We start from the raw sequence: 16,270 nt of genomic DNA, 5'->3' as shown, positions 1-16,270 counted from the left end.
CACGGATTTTCTTTCTAATTATTTGTTTGTTTTATTTTGAAAGCCTTAAGTCAATTGAGATACAAAACAAGTCAGGGTAATTATTAAAAACCTGTATACTTGGAGTATACAATTCAAAACAGTTTGAGAAGTAAGCACAACTCCACAAACAGAAAGGAGCCTCTCACTGAAACCACTGCCTTCTTTTGCCTCCTGTCTGTGCATCTCCAAGTCTAAAGGTTCCTGAAGACGCACGTTATCCATCTCCCCAAATCTAAATCAATACTGATACAAAGAGGGCAATCAAAACTGCCTTAATACATTTGCAATGCAACTTATTTCCCAAAATGTTTTCCAAGCTACTCTCTACTCCAAGATAGCAGGGATGCGACAGTCCTGGACCTAGCAGGACTTAAACAGCTCTGGCTGGAGACCACTCATGCTTTTGCTCATTACCACGGGTGTCTCCTAACTCCCACACACACACTTCCCAGGGCACACAGGCATGCACTCTTACAGACCATTTAAGTCTCAAAGACGGTTTGGTTTTAGAAGCCATATTTCATAGCATACTTAAAATTTTCAGGCTTTCTAATATAAACCTCTAATGTAGAAATATGTTCTTATAACTGACCTTGTCTCAGGAAAAAAATATATAAAATTATACCACTTAAAATACCATTTTGAATCACAAAAACTAAACAACCACTCTAGAAATGAGTACTAGAACCTGTGAAGTATGCTGGCCTCCCATCAACTTGTGGCCTATGGGTGTGCACACACTATTTTGGGGCTGCCCTTTCGCACATTCCCAGCTCTGTGCTATAAAAGCAGACACACTACCTGTGTTGTTTTGTGATGGAGATGCACATAACCTCAACTAAAGCTCAGGCACACTGGGGCTGTGACGCATCAAAGCACGAGCACTCCACTCCCTGCATGTCAGTTATTCCAGGACCAGAAGGAAAGTCTGATCACTGACATGCTACCACAGACGTTCGCAAAGGTGAGCCTGTATTGTGTCACTGGTACCTAAGGTCAGGTGGTCTCACTCTGAAGTCAAGGGAACTCTATGTACAAGTGACAGATGGCATTAAAGCTAAACTTCAACATATCTGAGATATGAGATATGCCCATACTGGAGATCAACGCCAAGGTTGGACAGGCATTCCTGCCACTGAGCTACACCCTCAGCCATCGAGGCCGCTCTTGATGAGTCTGACCACTCGAGTGAGGCTACAGCTGGGACACTGACACAGCAGGAGTTTAAATGCAATTGTGAACAAGACGCATGATCACATCATCATCGCTTCCAAAATTACCCAAACCACTTACTTAGGGCCACCTCAAAAATCCACATCAATAAACTTAACAGGCCAACAATAACACATTCACTAGCATGTTCCAATTTTAGAAGTCACTGTGACCACACACAACACTGCCACTCTGGATGAGCACTGCACACCAGTCAAACACCAAGCTTTACACTATCCTTTCCAGCTTTCATAACTGCCTAGCAAAAAGACTACTCACCCTATTTTGAAGCAAAACAAACAAACAAACAACAACAACAAAATGTACAACAACAAAAATGAAGTAAGTTGCCTAGGCTGCAGGGCTAGGATAAGTAGGAGCTCTCTTCAACTCCAGGGCATCTGACACCTGTCAATGCTCTAAAACAACCTGTTGTGCTGCTTGACTAGTTCTCAAATCGAATTAGTCCTGTTTCTACTAAGATTTTTAATTAATAAACCAGTATAGGAACTTGGGAAATGGCTCAGCAGTTAAGAGTGCTTACTGCTCTTGCAGAGGACCTTGGCCCAATTCCCAAAACAAGTGTTAGCTTCAGTTTCAAGGGGCTCTGACACCCTATTCTGGAATTCATGGGCACCTATACCCAGAGCATGCACATGCACACATGCACACACACACACACACACACACACACACACACACACACAGAGAGAGAGACAGAGAGAGAGAGAGAGAGAAAGAGAAAGAGAGAGAGAGACCAACAGACACACAAAATAAAATAAAATATTACTTATTTATATATTCTATGTATAAGAGTGTTCTATCTGCATGTATGCCTGCAGGCCAGAAGAGGGCACTGGATCCCACTATAGATGGTAGTGGGGAGGCTGGGGAGGTGTGGGCACAAGCAGGAGGATCCTGTGCTCATGCACAGTGAGACTGTCTCAAAAAGGAAAGTGGGGAGGGCCAGTGAGATGGCTAGGAGGGGGGGGAGGCTTTCGCTTGACAACCTGAGCTCTATATTTAGAACCCACGTGATAAAAATAAAAAACAGACTCCCAGAAATTGTCCTCTGACCTTCAAAAGAGACAGTCACGGAATGCATGCACAAGCATGTGCACACACACATGAGCGCACATGTGCATGCACACATACAGAGTGAATAAATGTTTAAATTTGGGGGGATCAGCTGGAGCATGATCAAGAGGACACTAATGATGAGCTCTGGACTTCACACATGCGTACAGCAAACATGTACATATATACACACAACAATAAACTGTCATTTGATCGCTGAGGATCTTAGTGCCTGTCATGCCAGGAACCGTGGTAGTGTTGAAAGTGAGAGGTGTAGGTGAGTCTGCGCTGGCTCTAGGACATACCTTGCAAACTGCATGCCAAATTACTCTGTTACCACTATTTGTTAGTTGCTTCTTTCTCCTAAAGGAAAATACAGAAAATGATTTCAGTATATTCTATGTTTCAATTTTGCTTAAAGTAAAACTATATTCTAGCACATGACAAACCTAAAAGCAGCAAATCTGTCCTCGGTGACCCAGTTTCCTAGTCTCTCTCCTCTCTATTCAATTTTCCCCTTTCCCTTCTAGTCCTGGAGGCTGAAGCTCATGGAAGCAAGTTCTCTGTCAGTAAGTCCCCACCCAGCCCCAGGTCCAAGCTGGCAGCCCAGCCCCCAGGTCCTCGCCGGCACCCCAGCCTCCAGGTCCACACCGGCACCCCAGCCCCCAGGTCCACACCGGCACCCCAGCCCCCAGGTTCACGCTGGCACCCAGTCCCCAGGTCCACACCGGCACCCCAGCCCCCAGGTCCTCGCCAGCACCCCAGGCCCCCAGCCTCCCAGCCCCAGCTTTAATCACAGTTCTAAGAAAATAGTGGCAATGAACACCAGAATACTAGTCATTTTCTATAGACTTTCTGGGTGGCATCTGCTGAATCCTGACTGTCTGAGCCATCTCTGATGAGGATCCTCTTGCCGGCCTATGAAGTCCACCCCACCTGCAGCAGCCGAGGAGAGGAACCTGCATAAGACACTTTCTTCAAAGCAAGGAGAAATGCATTATGCTGCCTGAAACAGGTAGCACAAGAAACACCTTCATGCCTGCTACCAGACAGTAAACAAAACTATCACTATTAGCAAAGCAGCTGTACTGTCCCCAGTTCCTAGCACAGTGAGGGGTCCTTTCCAAGGTGGGCTCATACCACACAAATAAGCAAAAGGCCGAAATACCCCGGGCAGCCAGCGTAGCCCACGCCCCAGGCTACAGGTAATGAGTGTCTGGGCAATCACAAAAGATGACATCTGGATGCAAAAGCAAGTCTACTGCTGGAGTGAACAAAGAGCAAGGCCTCACAGCTGTGGGCAGTCCCTGGCTTACTGACAGGTAAGCCTCAGCTTGCCTGCCCGCCTCCCTGCCTGCCTCCCTTCCAGACCCTTCCCCCCACAAGTAGGACAGGCAGCTCCAGCCACTACCCTTGCCTGCTTCTGTCTCCAACAGCCATTCACAGTTTCTGTGGTAAACAGCATTGTGGTCAGTGGTTAAACACTGGTTCTGAAATACATCCAATATGAACCCACCACCAATACAAGCCACAGGCACTCAGCAAGTTACCTGACCTTTCTGTGCAGTTAATTTCCTCACTAGACAATGTTAGTAACAAACACAGCCCTGTCTGGGAGACCAGCGCTCAGAGGCAGAGGAAGAAGGATTGAGAGTTTGAGGCTAGCCTGGTTTGAATAAAATACCACTGTTTCACCCCCAAACCAAACTAAATCAAGCACACAAACTTTGAAAGCTGTGAAGGGGCTGGAGAGATGGCTCAGCAGTTGGGGGCTCTTACGGTTCTCGCAGAGACCCTCAGCTCGGTTCCCAACAACCCACATCACATGGCTCACAACCACCTGTAACTCCAAAACCACCTGAAACTCACGCTCTCTGTGGCACCTGCACTCACACGCACACAATTAAAGGCAATACAAATAACTCTTTTAAGGGCTGTTTAGATCAAGTGTTCAAGCGTGCTGAGCTGCAGTGCTCCTGCTGTTCCCTTCTGGCTGCTCATCGACTCCAAGAAAAGAGCTCCCTGAACTGGTAGCCCTCTCTTGCTTTCCTAACACATAAAACTGAAAAAACAGTGCTGTAAAATCCTGAGATACAGGAAATAACAACTCTTAACACTGAAATCTGATTTTCAATAAAATTCCTTTTTAAAAATCTAAGTATTTGCTTCTCCTGCCCCAATTTTTGATTTAGTATCATTAGTAGCCCAGGCTGGCCTACACTCAAGATCCTTCTGCCTCAGCCTCCCACATGCCACTGTTTTTTTTTTTTTTTTTTTGGTTTTTCGAGACAGGGTTTCTCTCTAGCTTTGGAGCCTATCCTGGAACTCACAGAGATCCGCCTGCCTCTGCCTCCCAGTGCTGGGATTAAAGGTGTGCACCACCACCTGATCACTTCACCATAAAGTAACAGACTCTTCCAGCATAGCTGTATGTATGGAAAGCTTCAGCTTCCAGAGTGAAGGGGGGACCGCATGGAGCAGCAGCGCCAGCACTGTTAGCTGAAGTGCTCACATGTTCATGCAGCTCCATTCCCCACTCAACCCTTGGTCTGCACACTCACCTCTGTTCTAATATCGTGATTTCAATTATAAAAAAAAAATATCTGTTTGGTTTCAGAAAACAATCACCTGTATCTCTCCTCTGGTAATCAAGACAGCACAGCTGTGGAGTTGTTCTCTAGGTACAGAGCCAGACACAATTTTTAAAATAAACTGGCAGAAATGCACAAGGCAACAGATGATGATTAACAGGGTTAGAGAGGGGTTTTTAACTATTTAAATATTTCTCTCCCCAAAACAAGCTGAATATTTTACTTCATCAAGTTTGGAAAATGCAAACCTGACACAAGGAAAAACTCACCTGCAACCTGTCTGGGAGGATGATACCAAACATGACACACTCTTATAAAGCCAATGCCTTAAATGCAATGACTAATTGTTCTGTCTTTGTAGAATAAACTTTTTCTGATGCTGAGCTCTTCAAAATCAGTTCTTTAACAACTACATAACTGAGCCAACGTCTTTCTGAAGAGCAAACATCACTGAAACCAGCCCTTGTAAAGCAGCCCGTGACAAGGCACATTGCAACCACATGTGCACACCTAAGCTAGACCTAAACGAAGCAGGCTAAGTCAACAAGTGTTTGGAATATGGAAACCCCTTCTGAGAAACAAGGGCTGGTAGGTGTTAGAAGAATATACTGATGCTCCCCCAGCTCAAGAGGGCAGAAATGACTGAGTGTGTGGGTGTGGCTGGAGGGAGGAAGGAAGTGTGGGTGGCCCTACACATGCTTTGCAAGCTGCTGAAACAGTGGTAGAAGCAGCCTCTGCTAAAACTACTGTCAGTTTGGAAGCCACGGTTCCTCTCGCTGAAACTCACATCACCAACTGCTGCAGTGGGGTCTCGGTGTCAAACATACCTCCTCCATCTCTTCTTCCCTAGGAGAGAGAGGTGACCAAAGACGTCTCTGCGCACAACTGAACAAACGCACAGCTGGCTGAGAAATCAAACAAAACAGCTGTGTGCAAAAATCAGGCTACCCTAAGTCTCTCAACATTTTGTTCAAAATATAACATTCCCTCAAATGAGACGCTCAATATTCTAGTACACTAAATCTCCCATAGGTACTAACTACCAGAAAAAAACCAAAACAAACTAGGCCAACAGTTCTTCACATTATACAGAAAACCAAAAGTTCCGTTTCTGCAAAGCTAACCTGACACTGAATTTAACCTTCTTTCCCAAAGAAACGGCTAAGGTTTTTTTTCCCCCATAAATATCAAAAACTGAAAATTATAATCCTTACTCATAGGAACAAGCAGACTGAAACACACACCTATAAAGAGACACCTGAAGTCCTGGTGCAGGTAACACTCAGTGAATATTTCCAAGGTGATCTACCTGTTTGCTAAAACCTCATCAACTGAAGTGATACAGCGGCGAGAGGAAGACCGCGATGGAACTCTTCAGCAACACCGTGATCACAGCCCCATCATACACTCTCGACTGCTCTTGTCACCAAAGCAAGCACCACTCCAAGAGTGCACTTCCTCCTCCTGGGAGTGACCACAGCCCACAACAGCTCAGCAGGCCCTAAGTTATGATGGAGGAACTAGAGTTCTGTACTGGGGATGACATCAGGTCAGCAGGCCCTAAGTTATGATGGAGGAACTAGAGTTCTGTACTGGGGATGACATCAGCTCAGCAGGCCCTAAGTTATGATGGAGGAACTAGAGTTCTGTACTGGGGATGACATCAGGTCAGCAGGCCCTAAGGTACGGGGAACTAGAGTTCTGTACTGGGGGGAATGGAGGGTGGGGGGGTACTGAAAATTACTATGGGGTTACAACAGCTTCAGTCTGCACTCACTAGATGGAATCTCCATGTCATTAAAATTAAGAGTTAAGTCAATAGCTCCTATTAGAAATGTCCTAACAGACAGTTATACCTCCAAATCTAAGGACGTTGCAAAGGAAGGTAATGTCTACTAAGTCTGTTCTAAGTTTTCTTGTTTTAATTAAAATACATTACAACATTTCCCCCTTTCCCTATCCTCCCCACAACCCTTCCCATGACTCCCTTATTCCCTCTCAAATCCAGAGTTGTTCTTTGTGATGGATACACACATTATACAGCACACACACAAACACAACCTGCTGAGTTCATTAAGTGCTACTTGTATGTGTATGGAATATGATTTCTGGGCTGACCACTTGGTAATGGACAACCAAGTAGGGGTCTCATCCCCGAGAAGATGAATTCTCCGGCTCATTCTCAGCACTCCTTAGTTGACTGTAGTTCTTCCTAGGGTCGGACCCATGAGATTTCAGAGACCATAACAGAAAATCACCATTGGTCAAACTGCACAAGGCTCAGGGAACAGCACAGGAGAGAGGGCAGAAAGCCTGTGAAGACCAGAAAGTCCACTCTGAGAGTATGTCTGGAAACAACTGGAGAGCTTCACTTGTGACACCTCAAAAATATAGCTGCTAGCATTATCTGTAATAGCCAGAACCTGGAGACAACCTAGATGCCCCTCAACCAAAAAATGGATAAAGAAAATGTGGCACATTTACACATTAGAGTACTACTCAGCAGTAAAAAACAATGACATCTTGAAACTTGCATGCAAAAGGATGGAACTAGAAAACACCATCCTGAGTGAGGTAACCCAGACTCAGAAAGACGAATATGGTATGTACTCACTCATAAGTGGATACTAGCTATAAACAAAGGATATTGAGCCTATAGTTCATAATCCTAGAGAAGCTAAGTAACAAGGTGAACCCCAAGAGAAACATACATAGATCCACCTAGAAAGTCAAAATAGACAAGATAGCCTGACAAAATTGGGAACATAGGGGTTGGGGGAAAGAAGAAAAGGTGGAAGGGGAAGAGGATGGGAGAAAGGGAGGGGTGAGGAGAACTTGAGGGAACGGGATAGTAGAGATGGAGGAAGGACAGAGATGAGAGCAAGGAGAGAGATATCTTGATTGAGGGAGCCATTAAGGGGCTAGCAAGAAACCTGGCTCTACCCAGGAATCCACAAGGATGACCCCAGCTAAGACCCTAAGCAATAGAAGAAAGGGTCCCGAACTGGCCTTGCCCTGTAGTCAGATTGATGAATATCTTAAATGTTACCATAGAATCTTCATCCAGCAACTGATGGAAACAGAGGCAGAGACCCGCATCGGAGCACTGGACTGAGCTCCCAAAGTCCAGTTGAAGAGTGGGAGGAGTGAGAATGTGAGCAAAGAGGTCAAGACCATGATAGGTACACCCACAGAAACAGTCTACCTGAGCTAATGGGAGCTGACCAACTCCAGCTGAATAGGAAAGGAAACAGCATAGATCCAAACTAGTCCCTCTGAATGTGGGTGACAGTTGTATGGCTGGGGCAGACTGAGGGGCCACTGGAATTGGTACCAGGATTTATCCCTACTGTTTGTACTGACTTTTGGGAACCTATTCTCTTTGGATGGAAGTTTTGCTCAGTCTAGATATAGTAGGGAGGACTTTGAACCTTCCCCAAAGCAATGTGCCTTACCCTGGCTGAGGAGTGGATGGGGGGAGGGGTAAGTGGAAGGAGTGGGAACTTGGACTGGTATGTATAATGAAAAAAGATAGTTTTTCTTTTTAAAATAAAAATAAATATATATAGCTTCTAAGCAAGACCTGAACAAGAATGACATCAATAGACTTTTTTTTTTATCATGTTCTAAATTTCCTTTTGAGTAGGGCAACTTTAATGGACGCTTAGCCCTTGACAAGACAGCAATACCAGCCCAGAGGCTTCTCTCAAGGCAGCTACTGTGTGGTTAATGCAGATCAATCTCCAAAGTGCCAGCTTGAGTAATCTTATTCTTGTCTAATCAGATCAAGTTGTAACTGGAACATACAGAGGAGCCAGGCCAGTGCCAATAACACTGAGCAGTGAGGCAGGGCAGAGTCAGTACCTGTGGAGGTGGCTCTAACACCAACAAGCCTGTGAGCTACAATACAGGTAAGTTCTTCCACCTCAACAGAACCTGCCTCTTGGCTAAGCATGCCATCCCTTCCCCCTGAGGGTGAGTGAGCTTAAACTGGTGTGGTCACGGATCTGGTACAGGTGCTTACATAACAAATAACAACTTAGACAAAAGCTCACGCGTGGAAATTATTACAAAATAAAAAAGTCAGCCACCATTACACACCTGTCCCAGGAACACAGAATGTAAATTAGAAGTCATGGAAAATTTAAAACAATATTCTAAACCTCCTCTGTTTTAAAGCCTATATACACACTATCAAACTCATTTAAGGATCTTCCTCTGATTTGGGATGGAGATGGCCATTTAAAGACAGTCATAAAAAATGCTGGTGCTGGGCGGTGGTGGCACACACCTTTAATCCCAACACTCGGGAGGCAGAGGCAGGCGGATCTCAGTGAGTTCGAGGCCTACCTGCCCTACAAAGCAAGTTCCAGGACAGCCAGGACTGTTACACACAGAGAAACCCTGTCTTGAAAAACCAAACCAAACCAAACCAAAAAATGTTGTATCAGAAAAAGAAAACTTATCCGCAGACTAAAAGCATTGGCTGATTCTGACTTAAAAGAAATCAACCGGGCGGTGGTGGTACATGCCTTTAATCCCAGCACTCGGGGAGGCAGAGGCAGGCGGATCTTTGTGAGTTCGAGGCCAGCATGGTCCACAAGAGCAAGTTCCAGGGCAGGCACCAAAGCTACAGAGGAACCCTGTCTTGAAAAAAATTAGAAAAAAAAAAACCCACTAGATTTTTCTTGCAGGGGTAGACCTAAAAGCTAACTTTCACAGTGTATATATCAAAAACCTTAACAAAAATGAATATCCTTGATTCAATAGCCTTACTACGAGTTGGACATCCGTAGCCCCACAACCTGAAGTGCTCACAAGTCATCGGAGTGGCACAGGAGAAACTTCACACCATGAAACTAATTTCCACAAACAAACCTTTGCAAAATTATCTTCAGGATGTGTGTTTACATTGTGCAAGAAACATAAACGAGTTTTAAGTTTCGAGTTGGATCCCACCCTTCAAATATGATATTTATCCAGACATTCTAAAAATCCTCAAAAAAACAAAGGGAGTGAACTCCAAAGCTTTTCAGATGAGGGGCAACTAACTTGTTCTAAATGTGAAGAAGATAAAGATGACAACAAATATTTTATATTTAATAATGTTGCAATACGTCAAGACTCAGAAATAACATAGAAGTCCATAAACATGGAAATGGTAAAATTAACCTACCCAGTAACAACATCATACTGCACAGTACTAAGGACAAGCAGCCCGGAGGCCACGCAGACAGCTCAGCCAGTGCGCACTTTTCACATAAGCACCATCGATGTCCAAAACCCAAGTAAAAAGCCTGGTGACTGCACACACATGTACTCCCAGCACCAAGGAGGTAAAAACAAGTGGGTTACAGGGTTTGCTGGCCTGCCGAGCCTAGTCTAACAGGCATGTACCCAAGGCTGACCTCTAGCCTCCACATGCATACACACACACACACACACACACAATTCATTCACTCATAGCACACATCCTAATTTTTTTAATAGCTATGGGCTTTGTTTGAATGTATATACTGTAAGAATCTAAAATGTTAAAACAGTAATATACTCTTTAAAAAGAATTTATTTTCCTTCTTTACAATTTCCTGTTGTTTTAGAATTTATTAATGAATATGTACTGTTTTTATAATCCAAGAAAGATAATTATTAAAAATTTTATTTTCTGTATATAATTATTCATTCAATGTAGCTTTGCAATGAGACAACTATGAACAGGCCAAGTTCCTTGAAAGGCATTGTTGAAAGCTGGTCTGCGCTGTGATTTGAGCAGGTACGCAGCTCTTCTGGGCTGAAGGCAGCACCGAGTCACTCTAGCTTGCACACATACATGCACAAGTGTGAACACAGATGCACACATAAATGTAATTTAAACAATCAAAAAGAGGAACCAGAACTGGGAATTTACGTGCATAAGGGTCTTTTGACATCTGTTGTAAAATCCTCACCCTTGCATTGAATGGGAAATAAGACAGCAGGGCCACAAAGGCAAGTGCAGGCCCCTCTGCCTCCCAGCTGTGCCAGGTGAGGGCTGCCTGGGTGGACCCCACCCAGGACTAGAAACTTCTCTACCATGATGCAGTGCTTCCCTTGTACCCAGGCTAATTCCCAGAGGAACCAAAGTACTAAAGTGGACCTCTGGGGGTTTCTGATCTCCTCCAATTCTGACACGCCATGGAGAGCACTCCACTAACCAGAAGAACGCCCAGTGCCACCAAAGGCTCACCTGAGAAGCATTATTAACAAGTAATTTGTGAGCTGTTACGAATGTCTGTTTAAGTTAAGAAAGGAGTTAAGGGCAAACAACTCTGTAGAAGATAGGCTTAGGTCATTCCTGGGCACCTAAACATGGAGCAACTTGAAAACAACATCCTATGACCTCGTGTACATCTGTGCACCAAGAGTCTTCCCAAACCAAACCAGGCAAGCAAGTCAAGAAAAATTCAAGCAAGTTTAAGTTACTTCTTAAAAGCTTTATCCTTAATGTACTTTGGAAATCACATTTTTCTGTTTCTTTCAAAAAAGCAGTTCCCTTCTTAAGAGGAGAATAAATCAAGCTCTGAAAGCAGACTAAACACGGTCACTCAGTTTCTCTAGCACTACCATAATCCTTCACGTCAACAAAAACTATTTAACCTGCAGAAAACCACGCAAACCAGGACACTAACTTCCCAACCCAGTCTCTCCACTATTCTTTGTGCTGCACATCATCATTAGATCCACAATTCTCTACGATACAGCATCACATCTACCTAAAAACACGTTCACACACTGTCCTATATCCAAAATGAACTTTCGCAGACAAGTCATCCTAAAAAACCTAAACTCCACTCTCCCCAACACAGAACAACACGTCAGGTGGTGAGCCAATCCCACAGATCACTCGACCTTACCTTACCCCCAGCTAGCCACACAGTGAGCAAAGCTTCTTCCTTCCTGCCGTCTCCACGGTTCACTTCAGGGTATCTGGTAACCACGCAGTTCACTCAACACTGTCTACATAGCCAAGTCCCCACCTGGACAGTTCTCCAGACTAGCACAGTAACGGTGTGAGAGCAATCTGAGCCACCCAAGGATCCCCTCCCACTTCTCAGCTTCCTCCCTAAGGAGGACTGTAAAGTTAGTTCCCTAACCTACTGTTAAACTCCATAGCAACCACAACAAACTACCCTTAAACAACTCTCCGGGACACCAACCTGGAAGATCTCTGCCTCAGGCCGTTTAGAGCCTCTTGCAGGGGAAGACATAAAATAATAATAAAAATAATTGGTGGGTTCACAGAAGGCATCCCAGAGAAATCTGCTATACTTGAGCTACAAACTAAAACCGTGATGTAGGAAAGAGGCTTTCAGAAAGATACCTGAGAGAGCTTGCTATGATGGTACACTATCACAAGCAGAACACAGATCCAAAGGGCTGGGTACCAAATTACCTTTTTCTCAGCTCTGGTTGGCCCTAATTCATGCTTTACCGCTAGCTTAAAGGTCCCCACCCCGTCACACACTAGCTCACAGACAACATCATCATCATCAAAACTGTGTGTCACAAATTTGTATGCATCCTCACTGACTAGGTACTAATTATATGTGTTTTACTTAGTTCTGTACCCAGGTATAGTATCTGTACCTACAGTAACTGTTAGGTGTAGTATCCACCCAAAGATACCGAGTCACTTTATTACACGAACAAACGAGAACAGACATGAGCTGACAATGGAGTCTTGGGTGAAGGAACAGCAATCAGACGACAGCTTCAGGATTAGTCCAGGTGCAAAATGAAGATACAACTAGAAGGGCAAAACTGAGCTAGGAAACAGCGAAGAAGACTACTAAAAATGTCTCCAGGTAATTATTACCGATGGCTTAAAACTGAGTGCCAGCATCTGGACAGCGATGGTGGGGACGAAACAGAAGAGACTCACAGAGACAGAACCCAGGAGCACGGTGCTCAGAGGCAAGGCAGAAGACACGTGGAATGAGGGGAGCGAGAGGGAGGTGGTGCCAGCGTCAGAACGGGAGTGGAGGACAGCATCTACACATGCTGGCAGAGTGGAAGATTTCCTTCTAGCTCCAAAGCTGTAAGACTGAAAAACAAGTAAAATCCAGTCTAACCATATTTAAACAAGCGTGTTTTCCATTAATAGGCTTATGAAAGTCATTTTAATTGACCAGGACACTTCTTGAGTGCACATACTGTATCAGGCATGACTCCCAACCTGGGGATATAAAGACCAAAGCAAAATAACCACATGTCAACAACTGAGAAAATCAGGCCCACTGAGGCTGTGATCTGACCAATTACCGTATGTAGTCAACGCTTCTAGACTGCTAATTTCACACCCAACAATGGTTCAGGCAAACCTGCAACGGACAGATGAACAGAAATGGAAGGACCCTCTCACTTTGCATCTGGGGACACTTACTGCATCGTGTCCCATGGACAGATCATGCCCCGTTCACAGAGTTGTCTGGGCTGAGCTGCTATCAGCAGCACACTGAGGGTCTCAGTCCAAGAAAGGGACAGAGGCCTGATTCACACACAAGAGCCTAGGTAAGCACAGGGCAAATTCTGGAGGTGCCAATGCCAATTCTTAGGAGGCTCTCAAAGTGACAATGAAGAGATGAGCATTCAGGACGCAGGTTCTCTCCTACCAATGGCAAGAAATTGTTTCCCAGGGGGTACAAGGCCACAACCCAAAACAGATGTGCAGAAAAGCAGATGAGGAAATGATTCTGTGAAAATAACAGTTTAGATCCAGTCCATCCCAAGCAGACCACACTTCCAGTGCTCACGGATATGACAGCGTGGCTCTTCCCAAACCATAACAAAAAGCAAATATACCCCAAGCTGGTGGCACGCCCTCCTTCCTCAACAAATGCTTTGAAGAATGTGCAGTTGTGTTGTGTCTGCCTCGACTCCCTTCTACACACTCAGTCTGAGTTCTCTCACAACTGGCCTCTTCCTCAGCCTTTGAGACTGGCTCAGCCGAGCATTCTGTGAGGAGCACCCCCTACTGTTCAGGGCCCGTGCTCTGTGCAGCTGTCAAACTCCTGTCAAGAGCAACCCTACTGTTGGTTTACCTTGTTCCACAATAGTGTCTAGTACCTAAGAGCAGAAACGGCCTCCCAAGCAGATAAAGACCCAGGAAACATGGTCAAAGTAAGGCTTGTCCTCCCAAATCTACTGCACATAATGGGGAGTCCCTGCGTTCTAAACAGACAGAAAGGTCTCACTGTGGTGGCACCTGCTAAGAGACCTATGCCAGCCAAACTCATGATCCTCCTATCTCAGCCTCCCAAGTGTGGGATTACGTGTGTCTGTTACACGCTCTTTTGTTCTTGAGAAGTCACATTCACTGTGCAGCCAAGGCTGGACCTGAACTTTGGCCCCTCCTCCTCTGACTCCGAAGTACCAGTACTGCTTGGTGTTGAATTATTTTCTTACAGAAACATCTCAGCTAAAAACTCTTGTTTGTAGCTGAGACGCTGCAAATTAGGCCGTTAGTATCTCTCACCTATGTGTTTAAGTCAAAAAATTCAGGCCGTTGGTCCCCTTTTCAGCCTAGACAGTGTAATGAGCCCATCAGTGCCCAGGAAGGTGCAATAGGGAAGAAATTTTAATGTCAGTGGTTAGAACCATAGCCACTCAGTATCTCCCCAAAATTACCATTTTCTATTTAGTTTCACTTTCAACATGAGGGAAGCACCCTCACTAGTGTGGACGTGTCCGGCAAAAACAACGTAAATGCCCTTCAACTTTAACTAAAAGACATTTTAAAGGCTTCCTTTTAGGATTATGTTATTAAAGGCACATGATCACTGAATAAAGACTGGCCTACAAAAGTAAAAAAAAATAAAAATTAATACAACTTTTGAGTTTTTAGATATTCTTCACTTTAGGTTCTCACCCTGCAGGTCATGACCTTTTGGGAGTTGAACACTCCTTTCATTGGGTCACCTAAGACCACTGTTTAACACAGAATTCACATTACGACTCTTAACAGTAGAAAATCACAGTTATGAAGTAGCAACAAAAATAATTTTATGGCTGGGGTCACCACAACGCAAGGAACTGTATTAAAGGGTTGTAGCGTCAGGAACGTTGTTTAAACTAAGGTGTCATACTGCAATCATTCATTAAAATTTACTCAGAACGATATAAAAATTTCCTAACAGGGTGAGCGAAAATTTTGTGCAGAAAGTAAAACAATGGCTGGCTGTGCAAAACTTTAAAGACCCAGAGTGGCAGGGAGAGTTCCCGATCCGAGAGCCCTGAAGGTAGGAAGTCCGCGCTGTGCTCGGGACTTTTTACCCAGCTTCAGTGTGTGACCTTGGGAATGTCCTGCAACTTCTTTCATTCCTAGTTCTGTAAAATGGGTCAATTTGACAGACAGATAGAAGAACTGCTATGTATTTGGTGTTCTCTCAAAGAAACTTGTCTAATTAGTACGTTCCAATCACTACACACGTACAGAACATTCCTCTTCAAGAACCCAATTCCGAGAGAAATATTTAAGCAGACGCTGAAAACAGATTTTTCTGAAGGGAACGGTTTTATAAATGTGGAAAGGGACTGTAACACGATTAGAAATTAACAAGCTGATTACATAATACGTGACAACCTGGACGTCCAATACACTGATGGGTACAGTGATAAGTTGGGGACCAATTTGGGACAGTGTCCCAGTCCCCACAAAGAATCCAAACTGAGCCTTTTGATGTTGGACAGGAACCTGGGAGGGGGGGGGGGGGGGAGTCCTGCAGAAAGAGCTACACCTGTAGGTCCATCACACTTTTCACCTTAAACCTCACAAGACGCTTCAGCCCTGAGGGGCTTCACCAAGGCTCCCCGGACTTGGAGAATACGCTCAACTAAATGGAAGGGAAAGTAAGAAACCAGACCGAGAGGCCCGATATCCCTGGACTTCCAGTCTTAGGAACCCTGAAGCTAAATTGTCCTCCAATGCGCACCTGACCCGAACTCACTGCGAAGCTCCTAGACTGTAGCTGATCCGACTGTTAAGAATAACAAAACAGCTCGACCAAGCCTAAGCATAAAGGGTTGCCACTTTCCTGGTTCCCGAGTCCAAGCAAAAGGCAGCAAGGTGTTTGTTTTTTTATTTTAAATGCTTCGGAAAGAAATCAACAGGCGATGTCTACGGAAAAGAACGGTGTCTCCCAACCCGAAAAAAAAAATCCTAGCAGTCCCCGGGGAGCCGCACTACTGACCCTTCCGCAGCCCGGCGCCCTTCGCCACCGACAACCGCGTCCCCTTGCCAGCGTGAGGCGGGGCGGCCGCTCGGCGCAGCAGCCGGACCCCGAGGCCCACGGGGAAACTGAGGCCCGCGGAGCCCGTGCCGCCCGGGGCCC

At 45.0% G+C, this 16,270-nt stretch overlaps 1 protein-coding gene across 4 annotated transcripts in view; it reads right to left on the bottom strand.

Moving 5' to 3' along the window:
• The window catches only part of Snrk (SNF related kinase), a 53,107-nt gene that overhangs the window by 36,468 nt on the left and 369 nt on the right, over positions 1–16,270 (bottom strand). For 2 of the 4 annotated variants that reach the window (XM_005348140.2, XM_026778976.1), the window contains exon 2: positions 2,616–2,673. The exons of 1 other annotated variant lie outside the window; for it this stretch is intronic. The gene's annotated coding sequence lies outside the window, so the exon portion shown is untranslated. Of the gene's footprint in view, positions 1–2,615; positions 2,674–16,129; positions 16,203–16,270 lie in introns of those variants that run through there. One more of the 4 variants, XM_026778975.1, reaches the window with a different exon arrangement.

The sequence above is a fragment of the Microtus ochrogaster genome, chromosome 5 (assembly GCF_000317375.1).
Source record: "Microtus ochrogaster isolate Prairie Vole_2 chromosome 5, MicOch1.0, whole genome shotgun sequence".
NCBI lineage: Eukaryota > Metazoa > Chordata > Mammalia > Rodentia > Cricetidae > Microtus > Microtus ochrogaster.
Note: the sequence above shows the minus strand (reverse complement) of the source record. Positions and strands in the feature narration are given on the sequence as shown.